The following is a 15,061-nucleotide window of genomic DNA, read 5'->3' on the forward strand; positions in this document are numbered from 1 at the left end:
ATCTAAGGACCTCTTGGCTTGGTGAACTTTGGCTAAATCCCCAACAGGTTCAGATCATGTTTAGGGGGACTTAAAAATTTTATTAAGGCTTTCAATCAAGATGGACAGATAAATGCTGTACTTGCATCCTCCCAATCAAAATTAACACTACACTACAGAACCATGATCATTGAGAACTGCCTGAAATCTAGCTGAAAAGAAGTCCTATAAGGACACAAAGAAGAAACCAAGATGAGACTTGAAAGAGGGGTGGACACATGAAAAGAGGGGTCCTATACCCATGTGCAGCAGTTAAAAATTGGGAGGAATATTTGGACTGCAGAAGTACTCCCTGACAATCCGATGGCACCAGGGGCAGATCCAGGAAGTGCAGATCAATCTAAGAAGCAGCAACAAACAATAAGAGTCACAAAAATGGGGTGACAGAGAAACAACCCCCCACCCCCATCGAAATGAAAGGTAGAATCCCCAAAAAGAGTGCTAAATGAAATAGAGGGGAGCAAACTATCAGATATGGAATTCAAACATGGATTATGGAGAAGCTCAATGAACTCAGCGGAAACTACAAACAACTTCAGGGAAACTACAAGGAACTTACTGAGAATTACACCAGCATGAAAAAGGACATAGAAGCTATCAATAAGAGCCAGGAGGAAATGAAGAATATGATCTCTGAATTGAAGAACACAGTAGAAGGAATTAAAAGCAGGCTAGAGGAAGCAGAAGATTGGATCAGCGAGCTGGAGGACAATGTAGACAAAAACTCCCAGGCAGTGCAACAAAATGAAAAAAGACTGAACAATACTGAAGATGTTCTAAGACAGCTGCAGGACAACATGAAATGTAATAATATTCGTATCGTAGGAATTCCAGAAGGAGAAGAAGAAAGCAACGGATAGAAAACCTCTTTGAAAAACTAATGACAGAAAACTTCCCTAACATGATGAGAGAAAGAGTCATGCAAGTCCAGGAAGAACAGAGGGTCCCAATGAAGAGGAACCACAACAGGCCCACTTCAAGACACATCATAATTAAAATGGCAACATTCAAAGACAAAGAGAGAATCCTAAACGCAGCAAGAGAGAAACAACTCATAACATACAAGGGAGCTCCAATAGGCTATCATCAGATTTCACAGCAGAAACACCACAAGCCAGAAAGGAATGGCAAAAAAATATTCCAAGCAATGAAAAACAAAGGCCTACAACCAAGAATACCCTACCCAGAAAGGCTCTCATTCAAAATGGAAGGTGAAATAAGGAGTTTCTAAGACAAAAGAAGGCTAAATGAATACATCTCCACCAAACCAGCATTGCAAGACATGGTAAAGGGTCTGCTTTAAGAAGATGACGAAACAGAGAGAGACAGAGAGGAACACAAGTACAAAGGGGGAAATTGACAATGAATAAGTACCTACCGGTAATAACCGTAAATGTAAATGGATTAAATGCTCCAATCAAAAGATATAAGGTAGCTGAGTGGATTAGAAAGTGCGACCCACATATATGCTGTCTACAAGAGACCCACCTTAGAACAAAATATCTACACAGACTGAAAGTAAAGGGATGCAAAAAAGTATTTCAAGCAAATGGACATAAAAAAAAAAAAGCTGCGGTAGCAATATTTATATCAGACAAAACAGATTTCACAGCAAAGGCCATAAAAAGAGACAAAGAAGGGCACTTCATAATACTTAAGGGAAAAATCCATCAAGAAGATATAACCCTTGTAAACATATATGCACCCTACTTAGGAGCAACCAAATATGTAAGGAAAATTTTGAAAGATGCCAGGAAAGATATAGACAGCAACACACTCATAGGAAGGGACTTTAACTCCCCATTGTCAACAATGAACAGATCTTCGAAGCAAAGAAACACCAAAGATATTGAAGCATTGAACAACACTCTAGATCAAATGGACTTTTCACCCCAAAGAAGCAAAATACACATTCATCTCAAGTGCACATGGAACATTTTCAAAGATAGACCACATGGTAGGACACAAAACAAGTCTCAATAAATTCAAGAAAACTGAAATTCTATCAAGCGTCTTCTCAGATCACAATGGCTTAAAACTGGAAATTAACCTCAAGGAAAAAACTCAAAAACATTCAAACTCATGGAGAATGAATAACACGCTATTAAATAATGAATGGGTTAACAATGACATCAAGGAAGAAATCAAAAAGTTTCTGGAAACTAATGATAATGAACACACAACAACCCAAAACCTACGGGATACAGCAATAACAGTTCTGAGAGGAAAGTTCATAGCAATACAGGTCTACCTAAAAAAGCTAGAAGAATCTCTAGTAAAAAAATTTAAACCTATATCTACAAGAACTAGAGGAAGAACAACAGGCAAAGCCCAGAGCGAGTAGACAGAAGGAAATCATCAAGATCAGAGCACAATTAAATGACACAGAGACTAGACTAACAATTCAAAGGATCAACAAAAGTAGAAGCTGGTTCTTTGAAAAGATAAAATAGACAAGCCTTTAATCAGGCTCATCAAGAAAAAAAGAGAGAGGACCCAAATAAATAAAATCAGAAATGAAAGAGTAGAAATCACAACCGATACCACAGAAATACAAAGGATTGTAAGGAATTATTATGAACAACTGTACGGCAAGAAATTTGACAACCTAGAGGAAATGGACAAATTCCTGGAAACATATTCTTCCAAAATTGAATCAAGAAGAAGCAGAAAGCCTGACTAGACCAATAACAACTAGTGAAATTGAAGCAGTAATCAAAAAACTCCCGACACACAAAAGCTCTGGACTGGATGGCTTCACAGGTGAATTCTACAAAACATTTAGGAAAGAACTAACTCCTATCCTCCTCAGACTATCCAAAAATTCCAAGAAGAGGGAAGACTCCCAAACTCGTTCTATGAAGCCAGTATTACCCTAATTCCAAAACCAGGTCAGACACAACAAAGAAAGAAAACTACAGGGAAATATTGCTGATAAACATAGATGTTAAATCCTCAACAAAATATTGGCAAACCGGCTCCAGCAACACATTAGAAAGATCATACACCACGATGAAGTGGGATTCATCCCAGGAATGCAAGGATGGTTTAATATTCGCAAATCAATAAACATAATACACCACATCAACAAAATGAAAGACAAAAGCCACACGATCATATCAATAGATGCAGAAAAAGCATCTGATAGAGTCCAACACCCTTTCATGATGAAAACTCTCAGCAAAATGGGAATAGAGGGAGCATATCGCAACATAATAAAGGCCATATACGAGAAACCTGAAGCCAACATCATACTCAATGGGCAAAAACTGAGAGCATTCCCCCTGAGGTCAGGAACAAGACAAGGATGTCCACTCCCTCCACTCCTATTCAACATAGTCTTGGAAGTTCTAGCCACAGCAATCAGACAAGAAAGAGAAATAAAAGGCATCCAAATTTTAAAAGAGGAAGTAAAACTGTCATTATTTGTAGATGACATGATAGTGTACATAGAAAACCCTATAAACTCTACTCAACCTAATAAGTGAATGTGACAAAAGAGCAGGGTACAAAGTCAATATTCAGAAATGGAAGGCATTTCTGTACACCAGCAATAAGATCTCAGAGATAGAAACTAAAAGAAAAATCCCATTTACCATAGCAACAAGAAAAATAAAGTACCTAGGAATAAACTTAACCAAGGAGGTAAAAGACCTGTACTCAGAAAACTACATAACACTGAAGAAAGAAATTAAGGAAGATACAAATAAATGGAAGCATATACCATGTTCATGGATGGGAAGAATCAACATCATTAAAATGTCCATACTACCCAAAGCAATTTATAGATTCAATGCAATCCCTATTAAAATACCAATGACATTTTTCACAGACCTAGAACAAATAGTTCAAAAATTGATATGGAACTAAAAAAGAGCCCGAATAGCCACAGCAATTTTGAGGAAGAAGAACACAGTTGGAGGAATCACAATATCTGATATCAAACCATACTACAAGGCCACGGTAATCAAAACAGCCTGGTACTGGCATAAGAACAGACGTATAGATCAATGGAACAGAATAGAGAGCCCAGAAATATAACCCGGTATTTGGTCAACTAATATTTGACAAAGGGGGAAGGAACATAAAATGGAGTGAGAAGAGCCTCTTCAACAAATGGTGTTGGGAGAACTAGACAGGGACATGCAAAAAAATGAAACTAGACCACCAACTTACACCATACACCACAATAAACTCAAGATGAATCAAAGACTTAAATGTTAGCTGTGGCACCATAAAAGTCCTAGAGGAAAACATAGGCAGGAAAATTTCAGATATCCCACATAGCAACATTTTCACTGGTATGTCTCCTAAGGCAAGGGAAATAAAGGAAAGAATAAACAAATGGGACTACATCAAACTCAAGAGTTTGTGTTCAGCAAAAGAAAACATCAGCGAGATGAAAAGGAAACCAACCATATGGGAAAATATATTTGCCAATGATACCTCAGACAAGGGATTGATCTCCAAAATATATAAAGAACTATATGACTCAACACCAAGAAGAGAGACAACCCAATTAAAAAATGGGCAAAGGACCTGAACAAACACTTCTCCAAAGAGCACCTACAGAGGATCCATAAACATATGAAAGAATGCTCAACATCACTAGCCATCAGAGAGATGCAAATAAAAACCACAATGAGATACCACCTCACACCAGTCAGAGGGCCATCATCAACAAATCAACAAACAACTTGTGCTGGTGAGGATTTGGAGAAATGGGAACCCTGGTGCATTGCTGGTGGGAATGCAGACTGGTGCAGCCACTATGGAAAACAGTTTGGAATTTCCTCAAAAAAATAAAAATGGAACTGCCTTTTGAACCAGCAATTCCATTGCTAGAATTATATCCAAAAAAATCCTGAAACACCAATTCAAAAGAACCTATGCATCCCTATGTTCATAGCAGCACTATTTACAATAGCCAAGTGCTGGAAACAACCTAAGTGCCCTTCTGTAGATGAGTGGATCAAAAAACTGTGGTACATTTACACAATGGAGTACTACGTAGCAGAAAGAAAGAAGGAACTTCTACCATTTGCAACAACATGGATGGAACTGGAGAATTATGCTTAGCGAAATAAGCCAGGGAATGAGAGAAAAATACCTTATGCTATCACCTATTACAGGAAACTAATGAACAACACAAACAAATGAGCAAAATTGAACCAGAGGGCATAAGCTTATGATCTCATTACCTGAGTGATTGTACATATAGGCCTCACTTAATCCTGTCTGCACTGCTGCCTCCAGAGACTCAACGATTTGGCTGAACTAAGTGGCTGGGTTGTGAAGCATGGGGTGTTCTGTGGGCTTCACTTAAAAACTGGTTTCTCTTTTCTGTCCTAATGGCTTGCACAGAAAGAGCCCAGAGGTCTGAGAGGGGGGAAACCTAAAATATTTCCCTCAGCCCAAACTACGTATAATGGGCAAAAGTGTTTTGGATAGGTGAGATGTGCCTGGCACACCTTCCTCCAAAGAAGCCCTTCTTTTCTCTAATGTGGGACATTAAAAAATTTATCCCTGTCTTTTGTCATCTAGTGGTTATGGATTGAATGATGTCTTTTAACCCTGTTGCCAAATCTGTTGCCCCCAGAATACAACAAGGATGCTAGCCTGTTAAACCAAGCACACTGTTGTCCGGGGACAGTCAACTGACCTGGGGTCTGCAAGATCCTTCCCCATGTGGGAAGGCCATCCTCCCCTCCACACCCCCACTCTTATTGGGGATTTCTGGACCCAAGGGTAGGTAGGACGATGACCATGTCCAGCTTGAAGCAGCTAGAGGAGCTCGAGACCTTTGCCCATTGTCCTTTATAAGATAATAAAGGGTCTTAAGTCTGAGAGGGAGGGATTGTTATTTTTTATTGTTAAAATAATTAATTAATTATTAAAAAAAGAAGAAGAATATGTGAAAGGGTGAAGTGGGATAGCTTGTGTTTACGACCCATGGGCACGGACTTGGGGGGGTGGATTGCTGGGAGAGGGGTGGTGCTGGACGGAGGGGAGAAAAGGGGCAAAAATTGGAACTATTGTAACAATATAATCAATAAAATATACTTAAAAAAAAAAGAAGTACCCCCTGAGGAGGAAGGAGTCCCAGCCCCATACCAGCCTGCTCAGCTCAGGGTTCCAGTGCTGGGAGGAAAGGTCTCCATAACTTCTGGCTGTGGAAACCAGTGGGGATTATGGTTGTATGAGTGGAGGACTTCTAAAGTCTTAGGCATTTTGCTAAAAGGGCCGACACATGAACTTGCACAGATTCACTGGCTCTGAGCTCCAGTGCTGGGGCAGCACTTCAAAAGGCGCCAGGGACATACAAGGAGCAACTGAATTGTCTGGCTTCAGGTTGAGGGCTGAAGGTCCAGCTTCCTCCCAGACAGAAGTTCTGGCAGAGGCCATTTCTCCTTTGTCGATCCCTCCCCACCAGAGCTGGCAGGTGGGCATCATATCTGAGTCTTCAACAGCCAGGCTAACAATGTTTGCCCCACCCTGGTGATGCCTTTAGACCCTGTGCACAACAGGACAGCATGTACAATGCATAAGGGGCAAGGGGACACACATCAAGTGACCATCCTGGGTGACCAGGGAGGCTGGGCCACTGGGCCCTACAATGTCACCTACTACATAAAGCCACTCTACCAAGACTGGGAGATGTAGAAGCTCTTTGTGATACAGAGAAACAAACACAGACGTAAAGGGAGCCAAAATGAGTAAAGAAGCATATCCCAAATGAAAGCACAGAACAAAACTCTAGGAAAAGAATTCAACAAAACAGAGACAAGCAATCTACTGAAGTTTAAAACACTGGTTATAAGAATACATAATCTCAGTGAGAACCACAACAAAGAAATAGGAAAGATGAAAATGGAGATAGAAAACATAGAAAGAACCAGCCAGAAATGAAGAACATGGTAACTGAAATGAAGGATACATGATAGGGAATCAACAGCAGAGCAGAAAAAGCAAAGGATGAAATGGACAATTTGGATGATAAGGAAGCAGAAAACACCCAATTAGAGGAGCAAAAGAAGCACCCCCCCCCCCCACCAAATGAGAATAGTTTGGGGAACCCCTTAGACAACTTCAAGTACGCCAACATTCGCATCATGGGGGTGGTGGAAGGACGAGAGAGAGAGCAAAACAACTGAAAACCTATTTTTAAAAATGATGGAAACTTCCCTATCTGGTGAAAGAAATAGACATTCAAGTCCAGAAGGTACAGAGAGTCCTCAACTCAGAGGCCTACACCACAACACATCATAATTACAAAGTCAAAAGTTAAAGACAAAGAGAGAATATGAAAAGGAGCAAGAGAAAAGCAGTTACTTATTTACAAGGCAGCTCCCATAAGACTGTCAGCTGATTTCTCAACAGAAAATTTGCAGGTCAGAAGGGATTGGCAAGAAATATTCAAATACATTAAAAGCAAGGATCTGCAATGAAGATTACTCTCCCCAGCAAAACTATTATTTAGAATCGATGGGCAGATAAAGAGCTTTCAAGATAAGCAGAAGAGTTCATCGCCACCAAACCAGTAGGACAAGAAATACTAGAATCTTCTTGAAGAAGAATACAAATAGATCAAAAATAGAAATAATAAAATGGCAATAAGTACATATCAATTAACAATTATTTTAATAGTTAATGGTTTAAATGCTGCAATCAAAAGACATGCAGTGACTGAATAAGTGACTAAACAGGACCCTTACACATGCTGTCTATAAAGGATTCACTTCAGATTGAAAGACACACACAGATTGGAAGTAAATATATGGAAAAAGATATTTCATGAAAATGGAAAACAGAAAAAACTATGAGAGCAATACTTATACCAGACAAAATAGACTTTAAAACAAAGGCTTAACGAGAGACAAAGAAGTAACCAGCAATTTCACTTCTGGGTATTTATCTGAAGAAACTCAAAATACTAATTAGAAAAGACATATGCTCCCATATATTTACTGGAGCATTATTTACAATAACCAATATATAAAAGCAACCTAAGTGTACATCAAGAGATATAGAGAGGCTTCTGGCCAAGATGGAGGCATAGACAGACACGCTGCATCTCCCTCCACAACTAAGAAGGAATACAACTACATCAGAACTAGAAACAATCAGAAGTTCCAGAAAATCAAACTACATGGAAGTCCAGCAAACAAAGATATAAAGAAGGAATACTCATACAGACAGGTAGGAGGGCCGGAGCCAGGGCGGAGAGGAAGCGATGTGGTGGTGGCAGCAGCAGCAGGCTGGCAGAAAGCGCAGTTACACATTTTAAAAAGTTCGGAGGGACCCCTGGGGAGCATTCCCAGCTCCTCGCCGGACCTCGTAGCTCACGGGAAAATCAAGCCCCATTGCTTCTGACTGTGCAGACCAGTGGGGCTTGGGGTGGAGGCAGAAACTACTGGTCTCTCAGCAGAGTCTGCTTGTTTAAAGGGCCCCCACAGTCCTAGAACATCTGCAGACCCACCCACTCTGGGAACGACAGCCAGGGCAGCAGCTAGAGGGGCGCCAGTCCGAAGCAGAAGTGGGAGAGATGCCTGGAAAAGGGGCGAGTGCTGGGCAAGCGGCATTGTTCCCTCTCAGACCTCTCCCCCACATACAGCGCCACAACATGGTGAAACAGTTCGCCCTGTACTGAAGGCTCCGCCCCTTATAACGTAACAGGAGCGACAGCTCTACCTGGGACATGGAGGCAAACACAGGAGCCTATCAAAATGAGGAGACAGAGAAGTATGGCCCAAAAAGGGGAACGGATCAAGGTTCCAGTGGGAGAACTAAGCGACAAGGAGATAGCCAACCTAACAGATGAGGAGATAAACAACCTAACAGATACAGAATTCAAAACACTGGTGATAAAGATGCTCACAGGCTTGACAGATATGCTTGAGTACGGCAAACACATAAGAGAAGAAGTGAAGGCTATGCTAAGTGAAACGAAGGAAAATCCACACAAAACCAATGGTGAAGGGAAGGAAACCAGGCTTCAAATCAATGATTTGAAACATAAGGAAGAAAAAAACAGTCAGCCAGTGCAGAATGAGGAAGCAAGAATAGAAAAAAATGAGGAAAACTTCCCAAATTTTGCAAAGAAACTGTACATACAGGTCCGGGAAGCATGGAGAATCCCGAGCGAGCTGGACCCAGAGGGGACCACACCAGGATGCATCATGACTGAGATGCCAAAGGTGAAGGATAAAGAGAGAGTCCTGGGGACAGCAAGAGAGAGGTGGAGAGTTGCCTACAGGGGGGTGCCTATAGGACTATCAGCTGATTTCTCAGAGGACACTGCAGGCAGGAAGGGACTGGCAAGCAGTATTCAATGTGATGAAAGGCAACCTGCAACCAGGATGACTCTATCCAGAAAAACTATCATTTGGAATGGAAGGGCAGATGAAGTGCTTCCCAGACAAGGTAAAGCTAAAGGAGCTCATCATCACCAAACCATTATTATATGAAATCAAAGGGACTTACTTAAGAGAAAGAAGATCAAAACTATGAACACTAAAATGAAAACAAACTCAGAACTATCAACAACTGAATCAAAAATGAGAACAAAATCCAACTAAGAAACCAGAATCGGAACAGAATCATAGGTATGGGGGTCATTTGGAGGGTTATCAGCTACGAGGGGGACGGAGTGAAATGGGGATATGGTGCAGGGATCAAGAAGCATAATCGGTTGGTACAAAATAGACAGGAGGAAGTTAAAAATCATAGAGGAAAGGGTGAAGCCAAACTTATATGCACGACCCATGGACATGAACTAAGAGGGGTGGGATTGCTGGAGGGAAGGGGGGTACTGGGCAGAGGGGAGCAAAGAGGAGAAAAATTGGAACTACTGTAATAACATAATCAATAAAATGTACTTAAAAAAAGAGATATGGATAAAGTGGTGGTTCATGTATAATATAATGAAATATGTCTCAGCTATAAAAAAAACATAAAATCTTACCAGCTGCAACAACATGATTGGACCTAGAGTATTGTACTGAGTGAAATAAGTCAGAGAAAAAAAATACCATATGATTTCACTTACATGTGGAAACTATGAAACAAATGAACAGCAGAACAGAAACAGACTAATAGATACATAGAATATCTTCATGGTTATCAGATGGGAGGGGGGTTGTGAGGATACGTGGGAAAGGTGGAGAGATGAAGGAGGACAAATTGTAGTTACAAAATAGCCATAGGGATGTAAATACAGCATAGGGAATGTCATCAATAATATTGTAAAAACTGTATGGTGTCAGATGGGTACTAGATTCATTGAGGTAATCACTTCATAAGTTATATAAATGTCTAATTACTCTAATGTACACCTGAAACTAATGTAATAGTACGATATGTCAACTTTAATTTAAAGAAAATTTGAAACATTATTAATAAAACTTAGGTATGGCAGCTCATAATGATTTAGCAGGTGCATCCCATGAGGGTTCTGAAATGTACACCTCCAGAACTTCATAGTCAATCCACTGTGGTTCCCAGTCTCCTGTGGGATTCCACCGTGGATGCTAAATCTCCAACAATCACAAGCCTTTTCCTGCCTCACTTATGTCTTTAGGAAATCTGAGAACAGAAAGAAGTACAATGTGGCTGATGTGCAGGTGTCTGAAGGTCATCTTTGGACTCTACCCAGGATTATAGCTATGGCAGGTGAGGGCTTTGCTTGTCTTTAAGTGCTATTCAAAGTGTGGGCTCTGAGCTGTTTGTTAACAATCCAGGAGTCTATCAATCAGACACTGAAATAACATATATGTGTTGTTGAAACTCAGTGGTGAGTTGCTTGTGAAGCGAGCTGGGACTACTCATGCACATGGGACCACATCTCAGTCCATCATGTACTGGGGAAAAAATAAAGCTGGCCCTTTACCATAGATAGTTTGAGGCACACTAGTCTAAGCGTTATTTAAGGGCCTTTTGGGGAAAAATCTAAAATAAGCATTTCATTTCACACCAGAACAATAATAAAACCAATGATAAAAATACATACCTGGCTGTTTGGCGTCTCGTCGGCTTTCCAGGAACTAATCGGCCTCCGCCCAGAGGCGAGTGTCAGTAGCTGGGCCTCCAACACCGAGGCAGCCAGCCCTCTCCCCTGCCCCGCGGCGGGAGAGCCTGCCTGTCAAGGCCGGTGGTGGTGGTGGTGGTGGTGGGGGGGGGGGGGGTGGCTCTCTCACCCTCCGTCGCCCCCCTGTTTCCCGCAGCCTCCGGCCAGCACCTCGAGCGCCGGCCTCCTCTTCCATCTCCGTCACTGCCACCAGCTGGCTCGACCGCCCCGCTCGCCGCTTCTCCCAATTTGAGAAGCAGAGCAAGGAAACAAGTAAAACTGCGGCCATGAAAGCCCTGAACCGTTGCTGTCACCGACCCCTGCCGGCCCCGAACGCAACGAACCGGGGTCCCGGCTGCGGCCTCTCCGCTCCGACGGCCGCCGCGCCTGCCTATCCCACCACCGCCCCTACGGTCAACGTTGCCGCCCCCGCTCCCACCGCAGCGCCCGCCGACGCCGCCGACGCCGCTCCCACCGTCGCCACTGCTTCCGCCAAGGCCGCAGCTCCCACCGCCCCTCCAGACGCCGCAGACGGAACCCAAACACTGTAAAAAAAAAAAAACCAAAAACGAAAACAAAAAAATACCCCAGCAAAACGAAGGTACTTAAGGCACTTTATTCATTGTTCCCAACTGGCTAGGAATATGTTGATTAGTGGAACTAACTTTGATTACCTCCCAGGGTGATGTCGAATTCTGTTGTAGTGTGACCAAAGCAAATATTTGTCAGTGTTAACATTTCTAACAGATATGTCTAGAGTAAATAAATACTAATGGTTGTGTTGGTTTTGACTAAAGTGACTTTTTGTTGTTGTTGTTGCCCCCCCCACTCACCCACCCCCACTTGCTCTTCCCTGCCCTGCCCTCCCACCCTGCTCCCACAGTCACTCCCCACTGACTTCTGATTTTCTGTTTCCTTCTTTTTTTTAACAAGTAAATACTATGGGAGCACTCTTAAAATACTTGTTTACCTTCTTAATTGAAAGCTTCTGAGGAAGAAAATCAAAATTTATGTAAAGGACTTTTTCCTAGGATATATGAAGTACACAAGTGTGCCTGCCCTCTGGCATCATTAATATTTGTTTAATGTGCTCGTTAGAAAGCTTGCTTGGCTGAAGTTGCCCTGAAGAGCGCCTACCTTCTGACTACTGCTATGTATTTTCTCTTCGCAAAAAGGAAGATTTGTAGCTAAATACAAAGTTCTTTATTCATAAGCCACTGCTTGCATTTAGGAACAGATTCAAAGGTGGAGTAGGAAGAGATGAAAAATGGCTTAGGAAACTCTGGATATTGGCTAGTTTCTTAAAGAAAAAGATTTTATGTACTTCTAGAGAGAGGGGGGAAGGGAGGGAGAAAGAGAGGGAGAGAAACATCGACTACTTGCCTCTTGCCCCCCACTGGGGACCTGGCCAGTAACCCTGACTGGGAATCAAATTGGCCACCTTCTGGTTTGCTGGCCGCTCATTCCACTGAGCTGCACCAGCCAGGGCTGGGCCTGGAGGTTTTGATGGCTTTGAAAATTGAGGTGACTTGAGTCTGTCAATAAAAACCACTTGGAGAAGTTATAAGACTTTCCAGACCCGTTGGCTGGAGTCCTTGGTTGGGAATCTAGTGGATGTTCTTGACTGGAATGATGTAGATTTATTAATAGCAGGCCTTCAGATAATGATGGCAACTGTGTGCCAAGCACTGTGGTAGGCATTTCACACATGTTTTCTCTTAATCGTCACAACCCTATGAGGAGGACAGGTAGAGGATTAGCTCTATTTGACAGGCAAGAAAACCAAAGCTTAGAGGGGTTAGAGTGATTTGTCCAAGTGAATTCTTAAGATGTTCTAGGCACTCTTTATAGATGTACTTAGTATAATTTCACTTAGCAAGCAGCTAACTAACTTACTGGCACATATATCTTTCCTGAGAACACCTCTCTCTTTCATTCATAATTACTAATTTCAGCTGGATTCAATTTGTTGTCAGTTCATTCTGTTGTGAGGCTATGTGAACCACAGTCTGATGGGGTAAGGGACTTGCTTGTGATTACAGCATGAATCAGCAATAGAAACTTCTGGGCTGATCTTCTGGCCTCTAGGCTGTGCCACCTGTCAGCTCTAGAGCTAGAAATACTGATGATGCCCAAGTATATAACAGAAAAATAGATGGCCTTTAATTTGGTAATGGAGGGAAGAGACTGAGATATGCTTACTGTTATATGGTAGAGACCTTTCAATTAGGGGAATGTGGAATAACTGAGACACTGGATTAAGTTCTCAAGTCTCTTGTTGATTCTGGGGTCCTGAGTTCTGGATTGGAGCCATTGAACTGACTGGTGGTCTTGTCCCTTTCAGAACATGTCTTGACAGTAGTTCTTTGCAGTTAGTTGTTCTCAGCTCTGGCTGTGCATTAGAATTTCCTAAGGACCTCCCCCCCCCCCCCAGCTTTTCTTTATTGATTATATTGTTACAATAGTTCCAATTTTCTCCCCTTTACTCCCCTCCACCCAGCATCTCCCTCCCCCAGCAATCCCCCCCCCAAGTCCATACCCATGGTTCGTAAAAAATATCTATCCCTCCCTCTCAGATATTAAGACCCTTTGTAATCTTGTAAAGGACAATGGGCGAAGGTCTCAAGCTCCTCTAGCTGCTTCAAGCTGGACATGGTCGTCATCTTACCTACCCTTGGGTCCAGAAATCCCTAATAATAGTGGGGGTGTGGAGGGGAGGGTGGCCTTCCCACATGGGGAAGGATCGTGCAGACTCCAGGTCAGTTGGCTGTCTCCGGACAATGGCGTGCTTGGTTTAACAGGCTGGCATCCTTGTTGTGTACTGGGGGCAACAGATTTGGCAAAAAGGGTTAAAAGACATCATTCAATCCATAACTACTAGATGACAAAAGGCAGGGATTAATTTTTCAATGTTCCACATTAGGAAAAAAAAAAAAAGGGCTTCTTTGGAGGAAGGTGTGCCCATTATATTTAGTTTGGGCTGAGGGAAATAGTTTATGTTTCCCCCCTCTCAGACCTCTGGGCCCCTAAGGACCTTTTTTGAAAGTAGTGATATGTGAGGCCCTTCCCTAGCAATTCTTTTGGTCTCGGCTTGGCCCTTGGGCACTGACATCCACAGCTTTAAAAGTCTCTGCAAGGGATTCTGTTGTGTAGCCAGGATTTAGAAACCACCGCTTTAGAATTTAAAATTTTCAGCAGAGAACTTGCTTCTCCCAGGAACTTGACTTTCTTGTCTGCTTTCCCAAAATTTCAATCAGATCATCTCATTTCTATCTCCTGTAAGAGAAAGGAGGACAGATTTTACCCCTAAGTTATTCACATGTATATCCTAGCAAGTTGTCTATAAAACATTTCAAAAACAGTACTCTGAATTTTATCTCTGGGTCCGAGGCCTGACTGTCCCTTCAAACTTGAACTGCCTGTTGCCTGGATGTAGAGATAAGAGCCAATTTCTCACTATTTTTTAGTATTAAAAAAATTTTTTTTTATTATTTGATTTCAGAAGGAGTGAGAAAAGGAGAGGGAGAGAGAAACATCGCTTTGTTGTTTCACCTTTTTATGAATTCATTGGTTGACTCTTGCATATGCCCTGATTGGGGATCGAACCTGCAACCTTGGCATACTAGGGTGACACTCTAACCAACTGAGCTACCTGGCCAGGGTCCAACCTCTCACTTTAGATGTCTGATTTCATGCCTTCAGGGAAGTGGAAGACAAGATGAAGGAGTTGATTTTAGCAACTAGAGTCATAAGTCTGTTTGCGGTCAGTTGTTGTCATCAGTTTTAGAAATGACAATTCTCTACTCATCAGAGAGGAGTCCTGTAAGCACTATGAAACTGTTTCCTTGTCAGTGTGGTAATAAGTGACTAAAATGATGGAATCTGGCTTTATCTAAATGTATGAAGACTATTAGGTGCTTGTCTTAAAAGCATCAGGGTCAAATGCAGGATCACCTG

The sequence above is a fragment of the Furipterus horrens genome, unplaced genomic scaffold (genome assembly GCF_987537825.1).
Source record: "Furipterus horrens unplaced genomic scaffold, mFurHor1.1.pri manual_scaffold_10, whole genome shotgun sequence".
NCBI lineage: Eukaryota > Metazoa > Chordata > Mammalia > Chiroptera > Furipteridae > Furipterus > Furipterus horrens.